This window comes from Rhyacophila brunnea, unplaced genomic scaffold, assembly GCF_057557595.1.
Source record: "Rhyacophila brunnea isolate RB1 unplaced genomic scaffold, BYU_Rbru_1.0 scaffold_7, whole genome shotgun sequence".
Taxonomy (NCBI): domain Eukaryota; kingdom Metazoa; phylum Arthropoda; class Insecta; order Trichoptera; family Rhyacophilidae; genus Rhyacophila; species Rhyacophila brunnea.
In genome coordinates, this window is record NW_028233339.1 from 16,545,122 (window position 1) to 16,569,764 (window position 24,643).

The 24,643-nt window shown below is 33.9% G+C and overlaps 1 protein-coding gene across 6 annotated transcripts in view; it reads left to right on the forward strand.

Annotated features, from left to right (window-relative positions):
* LOC147064540 (phosphatase and actin regulator 2) overlaps positions 1 to 24,643 on the forward strand; it is a 588,368-nt gene that overhangs the window by 466,710 nt on the left and 97,015 nt on the right. The window lies entirely within an intron of this gene.

Consider the following 24,643-nt stretch of genomic DNA (forward strand, 5'->3'; position numbering starts at 1 on the left):
TGGCCAAATATTGTAAAACAACTGGAAATAATGAACCTCACACTGTACAATTGCCTGACTCTCTCAATGTACCAAAGGTGTTAACCTCTCTTTCGTTAGAGAGAGAAAATACACTCCAGGAGGATGAACTAGCCGCAGATATAGAGTCGGACAACTCTATTATCAACAAGGATACGCCAATCGGTTCAAAAAGGCCGTTGACCAGTCCAACTGATATCAGCAGCGTAGAATTTGAATTTGAAGATACAGTGAAAAGGAATGCAATCACACGCATTCCTGCACTCCAACAGACACCAAAAAAATCGAAAAAAGTATCCACTGAGGATACAAATGAACTTTTGTTACCTGCCAAGGAACATGTTGAAAGTAATCGTCATAGATTTCCAATCGATTATGAAACATTACTCAGTTTCCTTGTGAAAACACATGGAAATCCCAATACCGAAATGATTGCTAATGAATTTACTACTGATATAGAAGCTCTTAATAACATGCTAACAGAAATCTATAGTCATTTAAAAGAACACAGCATTAAAAGTCGCATAACAAGGATCAAGAAAAGACTCAGTAATCCACAATTAAAAGTTTCCAGTGAAGATATTAGTTCGTTGGAAGGACAAGAGGAACAATAACATAATGCATAATTCCAGCAACAAACAATAGTAACGAACACGGTACAAATATACAGATATACTGGACTCCAGCACATAAAGGAATTAATGGCAATGAAATTGCTGATTAATTGGCAAAAAAATCTGTAAAATACCCATCAGAAAATATAGGAATTCCATACACAGATTTTAAAGCCCAGTTTAAACAAACAATGAGCGAAAATAACGGTAAATATTTAGAAAATCTTGGGAAAGAAAAAGGAACACACTACTATCAAAACTTTTATAGTAGATCTCCTAAAACTTGGTTTAGTAAACATTGTAAAATAAAGCGAGATGTAATAGTGACAATCAGTGACGTCCCTAGACAAAATGCCGCTCCTAGGCAGTGCCAAAATGCCGCCACATTTTTTATACAGTACTTTTTATCATCCTTTCATGACTCAAATATCTAAGAAATGTGTTGTATGGATACATTACCACTAACAAGATATATACCACTAAAAATCTAATTTAAATGCCATCTCTGCTTCAATATACAATATTGTGAGTCTACGGTTTCAGATAGGTACATTTAAAAATACACCTGACAGCTTCCAAAACTCGCGAGAGACTTACAAACATATTTGGATATTTTTTTAAATTAGGTATGCACGTGTCATTGCTGCTCACCAAGAACGTGACGTCCAAAGACAACGGAAGTAAACTAGACATCGCAAATCCGACAAAAAAATGTCCTGTTAAAACTTGTATAGTACCTAGTTAATACATTAATTTGTTTCTAACCAGTGAGCTGATTTTTTTAATGGAAAGATATTTCCGATATTACTAATGTTATGTAGCTATTTCTATATATACCTAATGATTCTCCTCGATTTGTCGCCCTTTGAGTAACTGCCGCCCCCAAGCAACGCTCAATCTGCCTACCCCCACGGGACGTCACTGGTGACAATAGCTAGAAACAGGACAGGGCATTACAGTCTCAACGAATCATTGTACAAAATTAAAGTGGTAGATAGCCCTCAGTGTCAGTGTGGACATCCCACTCAAGATCTTAACCAGATTGTCTGGCAATGTGATGCCTATGACCTGGAGAGAGAAGTGTTATTGAATAAGTTGGGAAAATGCAGGTTATACCCTCCTTTTACGATTAATTCGTTCCTGGCAAAACCAAATATTTCAGTTATGAAAATTGTACATGAATTTCTCCAAAAATGTAACGTAAATGTCTAGTGTATAGTGTAACAAAAATGTAATTCTGTATCATTAATAATGTAACTATTTATTCCTATCGTTAAAAAAATGTATGTATACTTTTGTAAACCATTGTAAAGCAGAATAGCCTTCCATTCAGAGAAGAGCTCAATTGCTTCCAAATAAAGAAAGAAAAAAAAAAAGTCCTAGGGCCTGCTGCCCATTAGTCGCGGAATGACCCGTAATATACGGCCAGCGAAAATTAATACACGATTGTAAATGAATTGACGACATTTTTATGACGTCACAAATATACATAATCAGTTGCTGTGTACTAAATTCAAACTAAACGTAGTTTCTTTTCATTATTTTCTTGATAGGACAATATAAATATCGATTGCTATGATTTTTATTTCGAAATTTTTTTAGTCATTTTACTATAATTTATATTAAACAAAACGTACACAGAGACTAATCGAGAAATCCTCTAAGATGGTCAGGTGAGTTTGCAATTTTATTAATGATGTAAGTACCTAAATAAAACTTAACGAAATTGTTTTGTTACTAGCTCATCATTATTAGTACATATTATATAAATAACCATATGATTATCGTTTAGATTACATTTATTTCGACCCAACCTTTTGATTCGGCATGGCTTTTTAAACCCTCTGACTGAACGTTTGATGATTTGTTAATTAAATGACAATTCGAAAAGATTATTCAGTTTCTTTTTGAGGAAATATTTTAAGTTTTCAATTTATTATTGTATCATATTTTATTCACTAAGCCATTGTTAAACTACACACATGATCGATATAACATTATATAATGTACCAATCGGTCCGAAATACAATCACTTTATATACGATTGTCGATTACACAACATACTCTCTATCACATTTGATGGGATCGCGTTTGACGTCAATTTGCGTAGAAAACATTGCTTAGCATTTTCCACACAGGTAAAAAAATATATGTCATGTATGAATAGAATTTTAATATGGTCTCGTTCGGTTGCTTTTGGCCAGTAAATGTTGCTACTCGACTAGAGTGTGTATGTAGTTAGTTATACGGGTTTAAATAAAACGTTTTCATTAAATTTGGGTAGGTATATACTTCAAATCCTTAGAGATACACCGTGTTACGTTACAAACAAACACGTAGGGATACATACACTTATCCCTTTAATCTATTTTTAGAGAAATAACACCGTGTTTGTTATATTGTGCGCTGTGAATACGGTGACCATGCGTCCTTTGCTATAAAGGACTGTCCTTTATATTTTGTTGTCCGAACTATAGAAGTTCAGTTTTAAAACATGTGCCACGGGTGGTGATTTCGTTAACTGTAAACTGTCTAATAATATGCAGAGCACGTTTTCTTCACATAACCATTACGGTGTTTTAATACAAAGCTTCAAACCGTCATGGCTTCCGGCTGCCTCTGGACGTCACAGCTGACACACCAGTGTTCTTTTAAACAAATCCATTTTCGACCCACTTAGAGCGGCTTTCACACTTAAATACTTTATCTCTTGAGAACGGCCTCTGCAATGAGCACGAAACGTCGGGGAAAGAAGGAGAAAAAGCACGCGATGACAACCCAAAAATCTATTACGATAACAAACAACCGTGAATGTCTCAAAAATGATGTAGTTATTGATGCAGAACGCTTATATTTTCAACGTTTGGCTTCCGAAATAAAATATGTTCATGAATAAAAATCATTCCATTAAAAAACCGTCAATCTTCAGCTTTTTGTATAACGGCAATATGTAGAATAAGAATACAGAAACAAAACCCCTATACCAAAATTTAACTACTAGTAAATTTCGTCGTAATTAGATTGGACGCTTGTAGCTTAATTGGTAAAGTACATTGATGCGAATCCACTGGATACGGGTTCAACTCTCTTCGGGCGTCGGATTTTTTAAAAAGATTTTTTCTAATAGGTAATATATCTGAGTTGTTTTCAAATTATGTAAGTATGTCCATGTATAAAGAATGTTACATTCTCAAATCTTGTGAATAATTCGTTGAATAAAAGAAATACATAGTTTATTAATAAAAAAATAATTTGTCTGTCTATTCAGTTGATCTCCTTTAGATTTTCCCTTTAAAGTTTCCATGTAGTTTTATGGAAATGTCACTGAGTTTCTTATTTCAATTAACGAAAATATCAGAGCTACTCAAGTAGTAATGATACGATTTAATTCAATATTTGCTTTTGGCGTAGACCCCGAAATGAATTGAATTATTGTAACTTCTCACAAGAAATCTCAGATTATGAGTTCAAAAAAGTCTTTCAACTCTTGGACAAAGGAAAGTGGTGACTTTTCGACAAGTGAAATAATGTTGAACGATTCTCATTATTAAATTTGCGATGGCAATTATCAAAGCTTTCAACTTGTCGTGGGTATTCGCAGTTATTATGTTATAATCGGTGTTTTTAATGAATTGTGCCGAGCGAACCAGTTTTTGTGCAATCAACAAAGTTTCGCTATTCCGTATTATTTTTCGTTTGAGTGTCTGCGTACATTTTCGAAAATAGTATTAAGCGTCAATTACATTAAGCTTTTTTATGAGCTGATTATTGGCAAATTTAAAAGCGGGCGGTTCAGCTACTGCGATTTCATGATTACACACAAAATTTTCCATTCGCTGATAAGCCACAAGCCAGCGAGCGATTTTGACGGAACGTAGTTCGTTTTTTTGCCGGGAGGTCGCTACGCTCCATAATAATGTTTCCATTAAACGTCAAAAAGGTAAATTTCAAAATGAGTAGTTCGTTTTTCCACCACCACGCTCTACTGCGCAGACGCGATACGCCCACAAGCCGGCGTGTAGCTTATAAAGTTGACCGGCTTTCAACTTTTCTCGGTGGAGTGTTTACAACCTGCTTATTAGCTTGTTCGATGATTACACTGGGCGAATTTACAGGCAGATTATAAATTTGCCAATAATCAGCTCGTAAAAAAGCTCAATGTAATTGACGCTTTAGCGATGGTCCGAAGCGGCGTGCAAAGGTCCGCCATTCTCACCCGGAATTCAAACGAGATTATTTTTTGTCACTCTTGCGAACGTGGAGCGAAGACAAATGTGTCCTTTAACAATCCAATCGAATGCCTTCGTTGTTTCAACTTCAGTATTTTTTCCCATCAAGACTCAAGAGGAATCGAAAATATATTGCTAATCATGTTAGAGATCTGTCAACATTTTCACGCCGTCAGATAAATGGGTAATGAAGGCAGATATCCAAATTGTAATTCATATCCTTATAAATACAAGGTCGGTCATATAGGGTCAACGTCTTAGACATTAAGCAATTTACGGAGAAACGTAGTCAAGAGAATCTTTTTCTGCAGTCGCCTCCGCGGTCCTGTGAATATGGCCATGTGGCGTAGAAGTAGGTACATGATACAATCCATATCCTTTGTATGTATACCGAGAGGGAAGATCTAACCGAGTCGGTCTAACTAGCTGTTGTGCCCATCGGACCGTCCCACCTGGTCGCCACAAATTCTATTTATTTAAAAAATAATGTGTCGTCATACTACACACATGAAGATCTTTCACTTACATCGTTTGGCAGTTTTATATTAGCGTTTGATTTATATATTTTTTTTGTATGTTCTCTGTGCTCCTCTCTTCCGTGGGTACTGAAAGTCACTTAAACTCAATCAAAGCATACTCACTCAGTCTTAGGTAAATGTTTCCCGAGACATTTCCAGCCATAAGCAACTGGTGGCGTTGAGGAGCTTATGTCTGTTTTGTCTCTCTACTTATCCCTTCCTGCATCATGAGTTTGAGTAAATGGGAAATGTGGCCGAAGTGTGTTGCTTTTATGTATTTAATTGTCGGAGATTGTAAGGTATATTGGTAGGCGGCTCTCGTGGTGCAGTGTATAAGGCGCTGGCCTTCCACCCGAGAGTTCTGGGCTCGACCTGGTGAGGACACAATATTTATGTGTTTTTCTCAAAGCCTGGGTGTTTGTGATTATTCAAAATTACTAAAAACCATTTTGTACGAAAAAGCAAGGACATGGTTATTAATAATTCTAAAAAAAAGTAGGTATATTGGTTTATTGGCTTGTCTTAAAACTTTCTAATTGATGACGTGATCAGCACAGTAAATCTCGCTCTCAGCAGATTTTCAGCATATCTAGACAGCCTCCACTCATCTTCGTTCCTTTAAAGTCCGAATTTCGACTCCTTCGATATAATATAGCATTTCGTTGAGCAGGTACCCAGCAGCGAACACGGATGCGGTAGCATGTTTGAAGCATTGGACTTTAAGCCATAAAATCAAGGGACACAAAGCGTGCCGACTTTTCTCAAATATTGAACGTGCGTTAAGTTCACTTGATAAGCTTTATTGCGTATTGTGAATTAATTGAAAATAACATATTCTTTAACGCGTGTTTAAGTTTATCTCATACTTTTCCACAGATCCGTACCCTGCCAGCTCCGATTACTTTTGTGTTCCTTTGTGTCCAGGCTTAGGTCCCGTAACCAGAAGAGATGTTTAAGTACTTACTTCTTCACATTACATAACACGGCAGTTAAAGAAGTGAACTTAAAAGTTAATCTGTAGCTTTACATAATCACGAAAGTAATTTCCCGTTTTTGTAATAAGTATGACTTGTTTTAAATGACTTTGTATGTTTGGAAACAAGTATAACTTCACAGTCGCTTCCGGTTTTAACGTTGTTAAATTAATATCACACCCACCTATTGCGAATCGTTAATATTTCATTGTTAATAATATATTTTGAAACGGCTGTTTCAATCCTGGCTTCAAATTTTAGTTGGATGCTTTATGTATACATTTATCTTATTTGAACGTAACATATTATGACTACTGTATACTATGCGCCTACATTCTAGTGCCACTGGATATCGACGAATGCTCCGAATTCAATTAGTGATCTGGTTATATCCCATTAAATCGTAAACCAGACCATTAGAATCTCTGTTTGACGACTGATCAAAATGGAGGATTGGATCGAATGTTTCGGTATTTAGTCATTAAGCTTTGAAAAGTGAGATACTCAAAATGAAAACTCAATTAAATGACTTATATGTATAATATAAATAAACAATGTTAATTAATTGAGTTAGCATTTACTTGGTAAAACAAAAAAAAAACAATGTTAATGATAAAAATATAATTTTTAAATAACGTGTTCGAAATTTTGTACGTAGTATACAGTTGGCCGTATTACAGTTTATAGTGACATGTTGTATCGGAAATAGATGGCCGTATAGTATTGAAATAAAATTCATGTCTAAATAATAATTGAAATAACGTAATAAAAACCAAGGAAATACAATAAATTGCTAGGTAAGTAAATTAGAAATACAATGATATCGTATAAAAAAGAATCTAGTACAAAAATGTAAGCATATTTTCCATGTACCTAACCATTAAATAATGCTTCGAATCTCTATTCTCAGAACAATAAAAACAATTTAGTGAGATTAATCACAAAATGCATTAAATAGGTAATTTAGATTGCATATTATGTAAGTAATAATGTTAACGTATATTAATTTATTTAATATTTTTTTTTATTTTAAGAATGTAGCATTATTTATTGAGTATACAAACTTTATAACACATCATAGACATACTTGACATCCGGATTGTGATGGATGTGGGTCCCATTCAGTACAACTATTTTTCTATTAGTATGTACGTGTCTGACGTAAATAGTTAAAACACATTGGCCGGAATCAGATGGACTCAGTCCTTATTATTAATATTACGTTTCTGACGAAATCCAAAATATTATGTTCGTTCAATAACAACTGCCAATTACTAGTGTTTTTTTTTTCATTTAATAATTTTTTTTTTGCAGTGAAAATTGAAAACGAACGAGTGGCGACAGTTATTATGTGTTATCAATTTAATTTAATTCAATTTTTCATCATCACAGTGAAAATTGAAAACGAACGAGTGGCGACAGTTATTATGTGTTATCAATTTAATTTAATTCAATTTTTCGAAATCATAAGTACCTATTAAACTTATATTATAATATAATTTAATATTCAATTCTACAGGTTAGTTTATTAGTCTATCTATTTCGGTGTGACAGCATTATTAAATACAAATGCATACGTATGTGCTTATGTAAATATACAATTCAGAGAAGGAAACGGGATCCTCTATCTCTTTCACGCCGTCAACTATTTAGGAATAATATCCCAGTACTTAGAGTTTTGGAAACCGTGTTAACTTTAGTAATATAAAACCGGTTATTCAATATTGTATAGGTAGCTTGAATAGATAAGTCTCCAAGCCCTCCCCAATCATAAAATGATTGGAAAATTGGACCCAATTGACATTAATATTTATTTCAAGGTGTTGTGTGAATTGTGGAATTCTCATTAATTATGGTATCATTTTTGCACAATTCTTTTCTAATGTCTAGTTACTAGTAGATACATTGATCTTGTCTTTTGTTACAAAACCGTAGACGTTCCGGTGTTGAATTAGCTGCCACGTTGTGTGAGTTTTCAATCAAATGCTTCGCGCAAACCGAGAATCGATTCGTAAGAGAATTGTTCCTGAATATTTGCTGGTGTGAAACGGATAACCGGTCTCTGTAGTCTTGATGTGTGACAACTGAAATTGCTATCGACTCATAAACCAACCCACATAAATTAATATAATTTATATTATGTACCTACAACCCTTTCATTTTTATTAGGCATGTCCAACGCATCGAGAAACCGTTAACTAACACAAATAAGTATGAGTGATAAAGTGTGTATTATTTTTGTCGGATCTCCATAGGTTACCTGTACTAGGTTTGGTCTAGGCAGGGTTTAATTGAATAAAACTAACCAATTCAATTTGCGAATAAGTATGACTGACTGTCTATTTACCCTTTATTATTTATCTCCACCCCTACCTCAGCCTTTCGCCACTGCAGCCTACCTACTTATAATTGGATGGACATTGCCTGATTTATATAATTTGAATCGAAGATTTTCAATACCATTATATCATCTTGTTTTAGTATGATTATAATTATCATAGGAGTTATTTAGTTTGGTCGGAGAATGTGTTTGTTTCCAAAACATCTGTTGACGTTTCTATCTTGAAACCGCAGAATTGATTCAAGTTTGTTTCCGACGATTATATTCTACCTATTGAAGGACACCAAAATATACCATCCGCTGCCGAATCGAATCGGTTCTACGCTATCATCCAGTGGGGATAATATGGACGCGCACGCGCACCCCTCCCCGCCGTTCATTCATGCGGCGGGGTGGGGGTTGAATCCGCGGCCGTGGGGTGAGGGGAGTCGATCGAAGGCTGCGCGGCGGTAACGATCCGCCCGTGACGCTGTGCCGCCGACGCCTGCGAGAGCCGTTTCGCCGCCTCAGCTTTGCCTTTGACGCCGCAAACGATGGCCACCATAACGGCATACCCTGGAGTTACCGCCATACGTAATACCTGTATCCATCACCATTCAATGATCAATTATGTATCGAAGAATAATTTCGGAAAAAACGCAATTTAAGGTGTTTCAGGCGGTTAATGTTAGGGGACTTACGACTCTATGGTTTTAGTAATATATATTATGAATATACTGAAACGGCGAATTTACCCAATTCATTTTCTGAAAAATCGGACATAAGACACGCTGGCTCTTAAGTAGAAAATATTCCGCTTACGTGATCACGAGTTTATGTGGCCATTGTTTATATATATTAAATATGATCGCTTGCTTAGCTCATTCTGTGTTATTATTTATATGTAATTCTTTAATTACCTACTCTGTTATTTTTGTACAAATATTGTTAATACCGTTACATATATGTATTTCTTTGTTCTCCCCCCCCCCCCCCCATGTCATATTTTGAACATCAGGAATTAATTTTTTGTAAAGTTATATGCCACAATATATAAATTGGAATTTGAAAATCAATTCAAACTGATATAATAACATAACTTTTTAATTTATTATATGGTTTCTTTTGTTGTCTTAACTGTCAATTCTTAGTGGAAATGCATTGAAATAATGGAAATAAAACAATACATTGTAATACTAGTTCCATGTATTTTAATATTAGGCACGATAGTCCGCTTCAAAGGGACGTTGTCAAATAGTAAAGAATACACTGTAATACAGATATTTATACTTACATTTTTGTATTGAATATAATATGAATAATAATAATAATTAAATATAATTCTAAAACAATTGTTAAAAAATGATTCAATTAAATGTACTTAGCTTATTAAGTAATGTAGGTACATAGTATATACATAAGTTTTCATCAATAGCCAGGGTCGATCTACTGCTGCATGATGGCCTCCCTAGCTGCTTCCACTCTTCTCGGTCTCTAAATTTTCTCCGCCATGTATTTCCGCCGTTGTTGACGATTTCATCGATACAACGGTTTGTATGAATTGAGCGCTTTAAGCTTTAAAAAAAACGAGAGGTCGGGTATACTATTCAGATGTAAAAATTAAGTAAATTAAGGGGGACGTGCGCCGCGTAGGTCAAAATGGAGATTTTATGGTATTTTCAGAGCATGATCCTGGACATTCCTTAAACGTTGTAGATAATCTATTTACATAATTTTGAAGCCACGTATTTGAACATGTACCTAACCGATTTTTTTTTAAAACGGTACATGTTCTAACACGCGCGTTACCATGATCTTACTCCCTTTTTCATTTATCGTTTGTCAATTTATGTGCTACGGCCGTATGTTGTAGCTTAACTACTGGGGAATGCCAATAAAAATGGCGTTTTTTCAAAAAAATACTATGAAATCAACATGGAGATCTTGTGGGAATGGATTGTTTCAGGCTGAGAATAATAATAGTCTTTAATGTCGAAATTTGTCTTGTGACCTTACGAATTAAGTAGGTGCCTATTTAAAATTTATACTAATGGCGCAATTACTCGCTAATACATGAATTCAAATTGGACGCATCGTTTAAAATCTTTAAAATTTACCTACTTAATTGTAAATTTATTACATATTTTTTTAATGTAAGTTTATCAAAGTGTGTTGCCTTACCAGCTATTTATTATACGAAAGATATAGAAAGAATAAAGTTTGACGCCTTCAAATTGAAATCTTATTGCGCTCGTATATCTACATAAATTATTATTACTCTGAAATTCGGCAAGAAAGTTACACGAGAAATAATATGTTTGATTTAATAAGAAGTGTCTGTGAACAATTTTCTTGGAAAACATTTTTACCGAACAAATTTAAACAATACATGCTTATATGTGTATATGCATGAATCAGCACATTATGATGTCTATTCAGTTTTGTATATCTTCATTCTTTGTACGCTGCGAATCATATTTGATATGAGTTTAAGTTGAGAGAGTAGGTATATATGAATATAAATATAACAAAGGCTAAATTCTTAGAAAGTAGATAGTGCTTTCAAAGCTCAACTAGAGACTTTTAATATGCATACTCCGGGCACTCGCAAATATATAAAATTAATTTGCCATATTAATTTTATTCCTGTTTTTCCGAAAGTCAGAAGTAAGCAGCTAATAGCGTTTTAATTTACATACATAATTCATAAATTTAATAGAATAAACTGATAATTATTTGAAAAGAATTAATCGATATAAGTCATTTGACATTAAATATGTAATAAGTACTCGTTTAGGATAGGGATTTCAAACTAATACTGGAGTCAGCATCTGATTCGGAATCTACATTGGTTTTACAAAGCTTTTATCCCCGAGACAGTAGTTTAGGGGCGGTACTATTTAAAAGTTATTCTGTAAAGCGTGAAGAGCTTCGCTTTACCACGCACTGTCTGCTCTTGTGTATAGGGGTGGGGGTGTAATTATTTTTGTCTCGATGTTTTCATTAGAACTTTTCACGAAATCTCTTCTGTTTTTTTGCGGCGATAAATCGACTGAATTTTAAATCATGAGCTTTTTGTTAAAGCTAGCGGTCCTTTATTTCTATTTTTGTTTAGCCAATTTATATTTATAAAATATTACCTTGAATTTATTACTACACCCTTTGAAAATGTTGCAAGTTTTTCAATAACACTTATAATAAAATATAAAATAAATCTAATTATCTCACATATTATATCCGTTAATATACCTAATTACTACTAAGAATTACTAAGAATTTCAATATCTGAAAAGCAACAATTATCTATTTATAAGAATAATAATTTAAGCTTGAATATGCGCAGATGCGCCTTTTTAGTGCACAGCAACTATTAACAATAATACACCGCTTTCTCTCGTTCGGTATTCTACCGATTAAATATTTATGTAAAAATTATTGAAACTCACGCGTATGTTTATATGCATAAAAACATGTAGATACTCAAATAATAGAACGACTTCAATGTTTCCGTTATAAAAATTCAATACGTTATCATAACCCATTGCGTATGTGGGTACCAAATAAAAACTTTGATAATGGTCGTGTTTTGAAGATTCCTACTGGACATCTTCGGAATTGTGAGAATAACGATAGTTAAATAAATATTTGTGGAATTGGAGCTTTTAAATGAAATAAAAAAAATGTTAATAGTTTTTTTACATCTCTGAATTTAAAACATAGTTTTAAAATTGTTTTCTGATTAAAGTACACCTACATTAAAAACATTAATGATTATGTAGGTAGCACATATATTTTCAAAATTGTATTTATTTGTTTGTTTTAGTAATTCCTCCACTAGATTTCTGGTAACATCCCTAACCACTCTACCTTATTTTTTTTTTTTGCAAAATACATTGATTATTATATTGGCTTTAAAACAAAGTCTTTGATTAATTCTACGATGGTTGAGTAATTTATGTTGACAGCTATTTCGGATTATGAAGCCATCTTCAGAACGACACTGAGGTAACTGATTTTACAAACTTTAAACAGATACATATTGTACAAGACATGACAGAAGTCAGAAAGAGAGTGTACACTATGTTTTCTTTTTCGCCTACCAGTGGCATAGTTGCATTAATTTATTTCATTACATCTCATTTTTTATGCTGTGTACCAGTGTACCTACTTAAAAGATTTAATTAGAATTAGAAATATCTTTAGGTTTTAATTTTTTTTAGAACAGGACTGTTAATTATTTAATCTCTGGACATTGTAATGTATTTATTTATGTCAAATTGCTAGTTGTATTCATGATAATTTCGAATCTCTATTACCTGTTTTCCATGAATGCATAATTATTTATATTATATACCTTGTAATAAACCCTCTGCCTGTCTGACCAGATAAACCATGATGTAGTGTAGCAAATAAACACCACTTCTCTGAAGTGGATTTATCCGGTCTTTACTCTTTGTCTTTGTTCTTTCACTTTAAATGCGACATTTAAATTGGTACGTTTTAACTTGTTACCAATATTTTCCGAAACATCTACTTTAAACATTGTTGATTTGTTAAAAAAATGGGTATTTCTAAGAATGGATTAATTAATTAAGTAATTACTATTTATTATTTATATCAAACAGAGTCGACAATTAAAGAAAAGTTTTTTATAATATATTTTTTGTAAATGCACCTATTAGTATTTATAGCACAAACATTAACTAAAATTTAAAAATATAATAATCGGTTACAAACTTTTAATGGATGTGTACCTTTTTCAAACAGAACGGCACTGGAATCGTTTAATCCCGCTGGGAAACATTTAAATGAACGTTACTAAGCATGCCTGCTTACTATGACTTATTTATTCTATAACTTAATAAATAATCTATGTTCGAAAAGGTAACCATTCGAGAGATATTTCTTTCTGCATTTATGTATATTTGGATTTTAACTGGAATATATTTTGTTGTATAAGAGTAAAGTTATCGCCAACGCACTATTCTGTCGCCAAAGACACCAAATACACAAAATTTTCGAAACGTTTTGAGCAAATCTTGTTTATATAAACGATATTGTAAGTCGCGATTTGGTAACACAATGCAGCTTAGATAATAGCGATCTTAGTTTCATGTGTGCTTGTCAGACAATTTCTTTATCTCATCCCGAGTAATTTTTCTATTTTCCAACAAGGTAGTATACTTGTATTATCATCGTCATCAAATCCTAATATTTTTGTAGAAAATATCTAATTTGTTTATTTTTCATCTTTTCAGGTAAGACAACATACATTTGATGAGTGTTTGAAACCACCACATCGTACTGAAGATATTGCAGCAATTTCTGGTATGCATATGAGTTTTATTATATCAGAATATTTATAGGTAAGTACGTAATTCCGTAGAACAGGTGAAGATTAATGATTATAACAAAAATCAGAAATATAGGTAATAGGTAAAACCAAAAGTCTCATAATACAACCTCCGCTCTATGGAGGCCCATATTATCTTCGTGAGATTGACGATATCTAAGAGAATACTTCAGTGAAACGGCAAATAATTTTCAGCAATAGGTGGGACGTAATTTCGCTTGCGTTGCCAGTCGGAGAGCGATAGTTGACCTGTGAGCACGTCAATTTGTTTTGTGACGGCGTCGGAAGAATTAATTCTTAAATCGTGTAAAGATGAAAAACGTTACGTATTTACTCGAAAAACAAAACATGTCAATGAGTATATTATTATTATTACTTAAATAACAATAAACATAACATTAAATGGACGCATGTTGAATTTTTATGACAAATTAAGTTTTGTTCGTCACGCGTTGTTTGCACAGTCTGCGCTTCGCGTAGTCACGATCGTTTTAAACCATGTCTCAGCTGAGACTTAATTGTTTAAAACCGTTGGGATCAGACTCAGGAATTAACTCACCCGGCTTTCTTAGTCCCGATTGACTCTGTGAAAACTCTAACCGCGGCCATATTCCCAACCAGCGAGTGGGGAAACGTCGTCAGTATCCCGTTAGATAAATGGTGACAACTACAAATATGCCTGTCCAGGATAAACTTTTCATTAAAATAGCGTGAAAACATTAAGAAAGTAAGAAAAACACATGATATAAGTATGCATGAATGTCTAGTCGAGCTGTTTCCATTCTTCTCGGTCCTCTGAATTGCCCTGATGCGCACTTCTGCAGCACATAACTATCTCATCGATCCAGCGGTGTCTCGGTCTACCTTTCGGACCATTTATACTTCTTGGGTACCACTGGATGACATATTATATATTACATTATATGTACATACCTATTCTTCTTAACACTACAACAGGCCATGATGCCCAAATGACAGTAGTGTAGTGAAAAATTAGTATATAATATATACTAATTTTATTACTTTTACTTATACTTTTATTTATATTTATGTAATTACTATATTATAGTAATTACATAAATATATTGTGACCTTACCGATGATCGAACTCGAGAATTACCAACAGGTGTGTCTTATTCTAATTGTTTCCTGTCCATTTGCATTTAAACTTTTTAACAAGCTCTACTACATCGCATGCCGTTGTCTACGTTCTTATGCGGGTAGATTAGGTAGTTTTTTTTTATATAATACTAAATCTGTTAGCATTTATATATATGTAGGTAGATATAATAATATATTCACATGTTTATTACATGCGTGGTATCATCCCAGTAAACCATAGAGCCAACTCAAGGGCTAAAATAGTACCTACCTATATTATATTGTACTAAGGTCGCAGAAAAACGCACGTCTCTAGAGTTCCATAGACTATAAAACTTTTATCTAGTATTGTGGACGCTTATATTGCCTCCCACACTTATATGGCATGAAAAAAATGTGTCCGTTTCCAGATATCTATATTTTTTCTGTTGTACGTCATTACGCTCTTTCGTCACGGACTAACATGGCTCTATTTCAAAGCAGCCTGGTGAATTTTACACTGTGGAGTTAACATATTTAATTGCTCTCTAATTCCGTCTAAAGGAAAACTGGCAGATGATGTGGGCGGCTCAAAGTATACCTCCATAGTCCTTTCATGGCGGTGTTTTCAATTTAAGTTTTCAAAGAGCTTACGTAGGCTAATTATGTTTATTTAATTAATTATTTTATGCGGATAGAAAATTAAATTGGATTAACTAAATATTTTCCCAACAAAACCTTTTCGTTTTATACCTAACCGAATTCGTGAGTTAAAGATGTGCATGTCATACAAAGGTTTTTTTGTATTTTTTTTTTAATAATTATATAAGTACTAAATATAATACATTACAGCATTCTCAGACAAAAGAGCTTGAATATCTTCCGCAAAACACAAATGAGTTATTCCATGGCGTAGTTACGGCTATTTTAGTAGGGTAGTTAGGAAAAATATTTGACGTAGGTAATCAACAAAAATTCTTATTTTAAATTGATTTTACGCACAGTTACAATTCGTCACTAATGCCCTTTGCTTATCAAACTCGATATAATTATCGATTAAGAAGATATCAGAATAAATTATATACATCAAACTAATTTTCTGAAATAAAACAATGTAATACATATTTTATTGTGGGCACTAAAGTGACAAGAAACAAATAAGTTGCAAAACTTTATGTGATTTTGCATTGTATGTCCATTTGTGGCGGATATTACACTTTTTCTGATATTTATTTGTCAGGGCTACACTGTAATAAAAAAGTCGTGTGACTAGCGTAACAATGAAAAATTGTGATAACTAGATGATCAATAATTACAAAAATTGCAAATAACATTACATTGTACTTCGAATATAATAAAAACCATAATTTGAAAATAGACCGCCAAATTGTTTAGGCATATTTATATCCATGCTGCCAAGGTATACAAGATTATTCTTTCAACGGCAAAAAGATCAACCACACGGAAATCTTTCTAGAATTGCATTTAAGTATCGAAATTTAAAAAGTTCCTATGAAGCCCTCTAGGTACCTAACCTATATGTAATCTAACAAAACACCTTTTTGACACTAAAGCATTGTTTGTTCTACATACATTATGTCTAATCCAGATATCCGTTAAGAATTGTATTATTTCATATAAGAAGTTTAATGCTGTCGATTACGGGTACCATGATTATCTTGTTTAAAATGTTGTACTATTCCATAGGGATCGTTTTTCTGCAGACTCTATGTATACTTCCACAAAACATCCACACAACTGACAGTTAGTTGCATGTAGATTTTTTTGTGACATTAACATAATCTGTTATTAAGATCTATCATTTTTAAAATACATAGTGTTTCAAGAAAGTTCATGCGATTATTCTAATAATCAGATGATTGGCAAGTGGGTAGATAATTTGTATGAATCTGCTTTTAAGTAGTTTTGATCTAAAAACTAATGAACCCAAGAATGAAAGTCATATAATGTATCATTAACGTACATATAGGCTTCCGTTTACTGCAAATGTGCTTTTCAATCGTCATAGTAAATGGCAAAAGCGTCAGAGAAAGGTAATTTAGAACGGCCATTAAAAAAATTGAGCAGTTTTTATCGCCGAGCACTCGGGAGATTCCCTTTGGACTTGCTTGGCAGACTTAGAGCCCAATCAGCTCGTTAGCATGTAACCTGTGAAACTTTTTTTTTTACTTCATGATTTCTACTCTGCAGAGATTTTCTCACTTTGCCGTTATCGCTGAAAAGTTTGCGGCAAAAGTAACTAGATTCGATTATTTTTGCGGGAATTTTAAAAATATTTATTTTTTTACCGCTGCGTAAAGATCGGAAATTATTCCTTTTCCGCTGCCACGCCACGTCACATAAAATATTATGTAACGCGAATATTTTGCTAAAGGTTTTTTTTTTTAAATATGTATTTCGTATTCGGCAAAAGCCATATCAATAGCATATCGTTCAATAAATTGATTTATCCTGGCGTATCATTTTCATATATCTAATTTTAATTTTCTTAATAAAAACATCTAATATAATACCCGGTAATTACAACACCCTCCTTTTCTTTTGGGGCTGTCTTCTATGGAAGGTTATATACATTTTTTTTTATATCGTGTCACTTATCGAAACGAATGTTATTCTCTCGTTCACTGAAACTAACAGCCTCAAATAGTAGAATACTACAGGTGCTTTCAAACATAGTATCCTATTTTTTACGTCTATGAAAATCGAACAATCCATTGAGGGAAAGTTATAATGATATTCATGTTCGCGAAAGTGACAAGCTAGGCTATGGGGATTATACCGACCAAATTGCAGTACATCTCCCTACCCATTGAGCATCGGCCACAATATGGAGGTTGCATAGACATGAGAAACTCTTTAATCGCCTCTTCTACACTTCTCCCATTACCAATCCCTGCAATATGAACTCGAATAAATTTCGCACAGTTTTTTTGCGTTTTATGGTTGGTCTAAATTTTCTTAGATATCATAATAAAATTTATGCTCCAACGGAGGCTGCGTAGTGAAAGTACGTAATATCTTTGTTTTCTAGCATTATTATTTGGAGTAAATCATTAATTAACTGTGTTAGTATTTATGTACTCAGTCGAATTCTATTTTACAACAAGATTATGTTATAATTTTCATTAAATTCTACAGGTTGTTTTGTTAGTCGATAGCTATTTCGGTTGTAACACCGAAATTATTTATGACTATACAAATAAACGACTTGTCTACGCTTAAGTTATTGCACATGAACAATACGAATATAATAATATAATAACCGACCCTGTAACTAATCGAATAATTAAAAAAACATTTACAAATTGGTACATACCAATTATTAGGAATTTGAAAGTAGTGTCATTTTTAATGGGAACTGGAAAGAAAAGTTTATTTTTGCAAATTTACATTCCTATTAAAATGTTGTGTTAACAAACTCCTACGTATTTTTTGCTTGGGAAATTTTTAATTTTGAAATTTTTTAAATTACTTGGCAGTCGTGTCTGAGTGACATAACAAATTTTATTCTTAAGACAATTAAAAACGTGTTCTCCGTGACTAGGATTTTGTATCGTCTGCAGTCATTAGTCATTCATTGTTTGACTAATACAGCTTGTATTAGCATATTCATAAAAAAGATAAACCACAATGTGTTTATATTAAATATCATTATGTGAGTATAATATTAGGATAGTTTGACAACTACAATTAATATGAAAATGAGATTTTACAGCAGTTCTTTTTATCATTAATGCAGTATCGAAGCTAAGCGCAGGGATCGAGAAATGCCCTCCAAAGTTGAGTGTCTCAAGGAAAAACTTTCCAACACCATGATTGTACCGTATCTCGGTGAGCTTTTTTCCCCCTACCTTTTCTTTTAACTGAGCCATTGTGAGTTCTGAGAGGCAGATCTCGGTTTCCTGACTTATATTTCTGGGTTGGGTCTTGTGAGTAGGTACATTAACGCCCTTTCCCACATGTAATCTAGTATTGAGCTGTTGACATTGTTGCATTTACTTTCGCTTTTCAAACAAGTCTTTCGAGGGAAAACAGTTAAGAAATACTCTCTTCCCAATATTGTCCTAAAATTGTATTTAGATTTATACTTAAGTTGTCCCTTTACACGAAAAAGATGTCGGGAAGAATGTCCAAAGCCCTTGGCTTTGAATGGCATCCAATACAGTGTACTAGATTCCTATTTTTATTTATATTTAATAGGATTTAGATTCATCTCTATTGTCAAATAAAGCCGTACAATTGCTTAAATCGGAATCCTGGTAGATATTTAATATCATAATTAAAGTTTTGTATTGGTCAACAACTTTGTCAAATAAACGATTATTAAAAATACTTATATCAACTGTGGCGGATGTTCGTATATTGATCAAACCTCACGGCCAATTAAAGAACGTCAGAGTACACAAGAGGGTATATCGGTTTAAACATTACACATTGTCAGCGATTGATAAATACTACGTAGAAATTGGCAACAAATTTGACTTCGAGACCAACATACAGGGCCTGGACTGGGAGTACTTTTCGCGCTTAGTAAATGATGCCTACGGAATACACCTGCAGCCTGACACCCTATATCCAATCCTGCATCCTTAGTTACACAGTAAACAATCACTCCTTTTTTACTTTGAGTAACGATCGCCGTCAGGGAACACTTTCCGACCCACTAAGCGATGGTGCCCATAGAACACGTCGAGCGGGCGAAGTCCGCGTATGAAGCGTTTATTCATAACCATAATCACACGTCTCGTGCCGCGCATTACCCTTCACCTATGTAATAAGCGGCCCAAGCAGCACAAAATAATTATTATTACAGCGCCTCTCATAACAAAGCAATAAAAATATTATATTATTTCGGGGCTTTTAATTAATATTTACGACGACATTATTCAACCAGCGATAAACTGGACACGCAATAAAATTAAACAATGATTCTCTGTTATTAAATAATTGCTTTTCGCCCGTCGATCGACGACGCCTCGAGCAGCGTGATTTTGGTAGCCGTGTTCAATGAATGGACTTCTTTGTATTTTCATTAAATCGTATCGCCGAGAAGCGAAAAACGGTGACTCATGCGGCAGGCGGGACACAAGGCATCGTCAAGTCCAGTGTGCGCTGGCGTATTTGATTACGTTGTATGTTCGATGATTTACGCGCCACTTGTAGAAATTTTGCGCGAGCGCCGCACTCGCTGCGTCAATGGGCTTTATGCCTAAGAGCAGTGTTTTCCATTCATACACCTAACAGTAAATTTGTCAAGAGATTTTTGCACCGAGCCGGAAACACCGATGACATAAGGTGGAAGACACACGGTTATAGCCCAAAAACCGAATACAATTATTATCTATAAATAAAAATAAATGCATATTTCTTATACAATTATGACTTTAGTAGGTACCAGGTAATGGATTACGTAATAAATTCACTTGTTCTGTGTAATATTACTAATACTAAATCCAGAATACCATTTGTTTGGTTTGGACCTGCGGCAATGTTCAACACTTAATTCTAGACTTGAATTAAACGTTCCGTACAGTCGGGTTGGGTTGAGTCGAACGCTCGTGATTGGGGCGGATCTGCCACTTTCCGCATTCGTTTCCCTCGGCCCATTCTGCACAAGACTACTGAAAAATGGTTGTTTATGTGATGCATGCAAAGTTTAAATTTAATGATTTAACTTGCGTGTATGCAGACTGCAATGTGAAGCTTATCGCCAATGAAACAAAAGCTCGAATGCTTTGAAGATCAAAAAATAATGTTGTCCATGATTATTTTTATACATAAAATGGCCTAAGAAACGTAAGAATTCGAAAGAATCCTTGAAAGAAACTGGGGGCGAATGGGGGTTTTCCCAAATTCATCGTAATCCACGCGAGGACTTTATTCAATAAGTTGCCGGCTCATGTGGTGTTCATGTCGATATCTGGTTTTAACAAATTAATACGCATCTGAGGTAGTATTTATTTAGTTAATAAATGGAAATTTTCTAATTTTAAAATCAGGACTAGTTTCGTCCGCTTTAATAGACATTGTCAGTTGACACTGTTTCATAGGGTCGGACAAATCCTTTTATATTTTATACTATGCGGAATAAGTACCTACCTGGTAGGTACATGATATTGTGTTTTATTTCAATTACCTAGGTGTTTAAAGAAACCTCATTACCTACCTATACGACGATTGCCAAGAAGGTTCAAAAGTTTGACTCTTCGTACTTTGCAGGCCTAAAAGATTCTAATAATACCTAGTTCTAATAGGAAGGTGATGGTGTCCAACATCTAATAAAGCGTTTTTTTTAATATTTTCATTACACAATTACGGTTTGTTTGAAAGTCATGTATTACAGCCAAATTTATTGACGTGTCTTACTCATCAGATCGGCAATTAATTATTGTGTTGTAAATACGTCACCACGAGTTGCGCAACGTGGCATGAAAAGATGCATGTTTTGCATAACGCGTAAAGATCACAAAAGTAACCAATGGATAAGGGACCATGTGATAGAGGTCGCTAAGCAGATGAAATGGAAATGGGCCGGACATGTCGCTCGGCGAGTGAACAACCGCTGTACAAATGCCGTCATATAGTGGTACCCAAAGGGCCGCCCACAGGGACCTAATACTTATTGGGAAAAAAGAGTCTAAACTTTCTAAATTACTATTAATTGTAACTCTCGATCTCGTTCGAGATCTTCGATAAAAGCCTACAACATACTATTTCGAGAAGATTTATAGAGCTATACGTATGTATTATTTGTGCTTTTAACGGTGCTTTGAAATGATGTAGTAACATTAATATCTGTACGGTATAATTTGACGTCGTTTTGACATTTTGCTATACTAAGTGTATCAGGAATTTCCTGGGGTTGATTTTGGTGAAAATTCCTCCCCGAAAAGGGTATATAATATATTTGACGATCGGTTGCGATGCCGTGGATGAGAAATCGCGGTGTCTCCCACACGAGTCTGAGGCGGGAGAGGTCCGCGTACCGCCCTTCCCGCGCATCGTCCCGCCCTAGCTACCGCCGCCCAGCCAGCGCGACTCGTCACTTCAACTCGGCGGGCCGCGCTGCTCGGACGCGCGCGTCTCCGCTCTTATCGCCGCGACCGCTTCTGTCACCGCCAGTTGTTGGTAAACGCGCGCCAGTTGTTGGTACACTCCGCCGCGCTTTGTTGATGTTTGATTTTTTTAAGCACCATCATTATCATCTCAAATTAAATACTATCGTCGCAATTTGGCGGCCGTAATATTTTTCTGACGCTTTTTTCCGTTAGTGTGAGTGAAATATTCTTCGAAAGCTCGTGGGATTATTATTACATATTATGTACTTTTCATTTGAAACTTTCAGCGTAGTGATGTGACAGTTTTATCTCCTTATTGACTGAAAATTCATACTTGAAAAGTACCACAGTATTTACCATATTAAGTACCTACCCATAACATTTTCATAGTTATTTTTCGTTTTATAATAATTTTTACGTGGGATTTATATCCTTATCAAAACAATTTCATTTCAATAATTTACCAGAGAATTTAATTTTCATGATATAATAATATATATTTTGTTAGCCCTCTGCGGATAGTCTATTTTAAGAATAATTTCTCTTATGAACCAATTTATTTCGATGTCAAGTGAATAAAAGACTAAATAAATTCGTGTTGAAATTTGTTTTAAACAAAGTGAAACAACCAATATAATTTGCTGTATCTTTAATTTATGTTTCTAAATACAGTTTCCACATTCCATCAGCAGAAAGCTTTTAAAATTATCGTTCAGAGAGTGCCAGTAAACTGAAATCAATTAAAAAGATGTTTATATCTCGATTTATGCTACATTAGCATTATTACGGTGTCTGTTTTTAATTATCTCCCTCTGGAATGTTTGCTCGAGTGTTGCCAAGTTCCCGCTGGACAGATGTCCGAAATAAAGCTAACTTTTTTTATTTTCCCCGATTGGATTTTTTTTTTAACACGTCGTAGTTTATGAATGGCAGTGACCTTGACACCCAGTGTGGCCATACGTTAAAAATAATGTGCCCACAATGATTTTTTCGATTCTGCAATCTGTTGAATCGAATATTTTGATTGTTTGGTAAATGAATGGCGCTTTTTTGCGACGCGTCTGGCTTTCTTTGTTTGGCTTATGTCATTTTCATTTCCAATATTGGACGACGCCCTGCCACTGGCCACTGGCTGTCATAATCAGTGGCTGAGGCTCGTTTGTTTTACAAAGCAAACAAATGCAGTGTTTTATTGTATAACCTCGATGACTTTCACCACAGAGTTCGAATTGAATCAATACCAGTGCAGACAAAAGAATTTACCCCATGCATGTTATACCATTATGTAGTTCTGTCAATGTTTTAAAAATATTAACATTTTTAAAACTAAATACTTTCTTAATAATAATTAAATAGACGTTCATGTATTGGTATAAATTAGTTACTTGGTAGGTACAAATTACTAAATTTGTTAAAAATGTTGGAATCACATTTTTCGCTTCTGAGCGGATAATGTGTAGTAAAAGTACCAGATTTTCCTACTAGAATCGGATGTTAGCTATTCGCATAACCTATTTGGTTCATGCTCTGGATAAAATACAAACTGTGAATTTTTGTCTGACGTGGAATTCGAACTCGCAATGCATGATACTCTTAGACACCTGATGATGATTCTACGATTTGTGATTTTACGTTTGTGGATGTTAAGACATTGTTTCACACAACCAGAATAATATACGAATGATCTCTGAATTTCTTACGTTGCATATTGCTAAGTTTGTTATTGCATTAAAATTCTATGTTGATAATGCGGAATATAGCAGAAAAAATATATGGCAGGTTCATTTAATTAGTGACGTTCTGTAAACTTTTTGAGAATTGTGAAAATTATAGTTGTAGCCGTAAACAAAGATGTTAACTAGAATTATACAGTGAAAAATAAGACTTATTATGTTAGCGTAATATATTTATTACTTTACATTATTGTGAAGTACAATGCTTCAGTAATGTGGTAATTTTTAATTCTACACATAGATTTTCATAATTTATGAAAACAAAATAAATGAAATCCTCTTTATCAGTAGTCATTGTTCTTTAAAATAAAAAGCAACAGTAGATATTTATTTGCGTGGCTGCTCGCACAAATACATTACCTATCTATACAAAGCTGCCCACAGAAAACTTAACTGAACAAAGGGAAAATATAATTAATAAATTACCTAAATTTATTTACCAGGTTATAGCCATTTAATTCACAAAGGATTCTAATATATTTTTTTGTTCTTTAAAAATATATTTTCTATTGCTTAAGTGTCTAGGCATTTTAATTGTCTTTAAAGAAAAACGAACTAAAGTGAGTTTTCAAGTTAATAGTTAAATTGAAAAGAATTCAATATAGGAAACAGCAACCATAATTGTTATAAAATAAGTGAAGAACCTGTCGTAAAATATAGAAGACAAATTGTATAAATAATGTTTAGTTAAATAAATAGTTTTTGTCGATAATTAAACTATTATC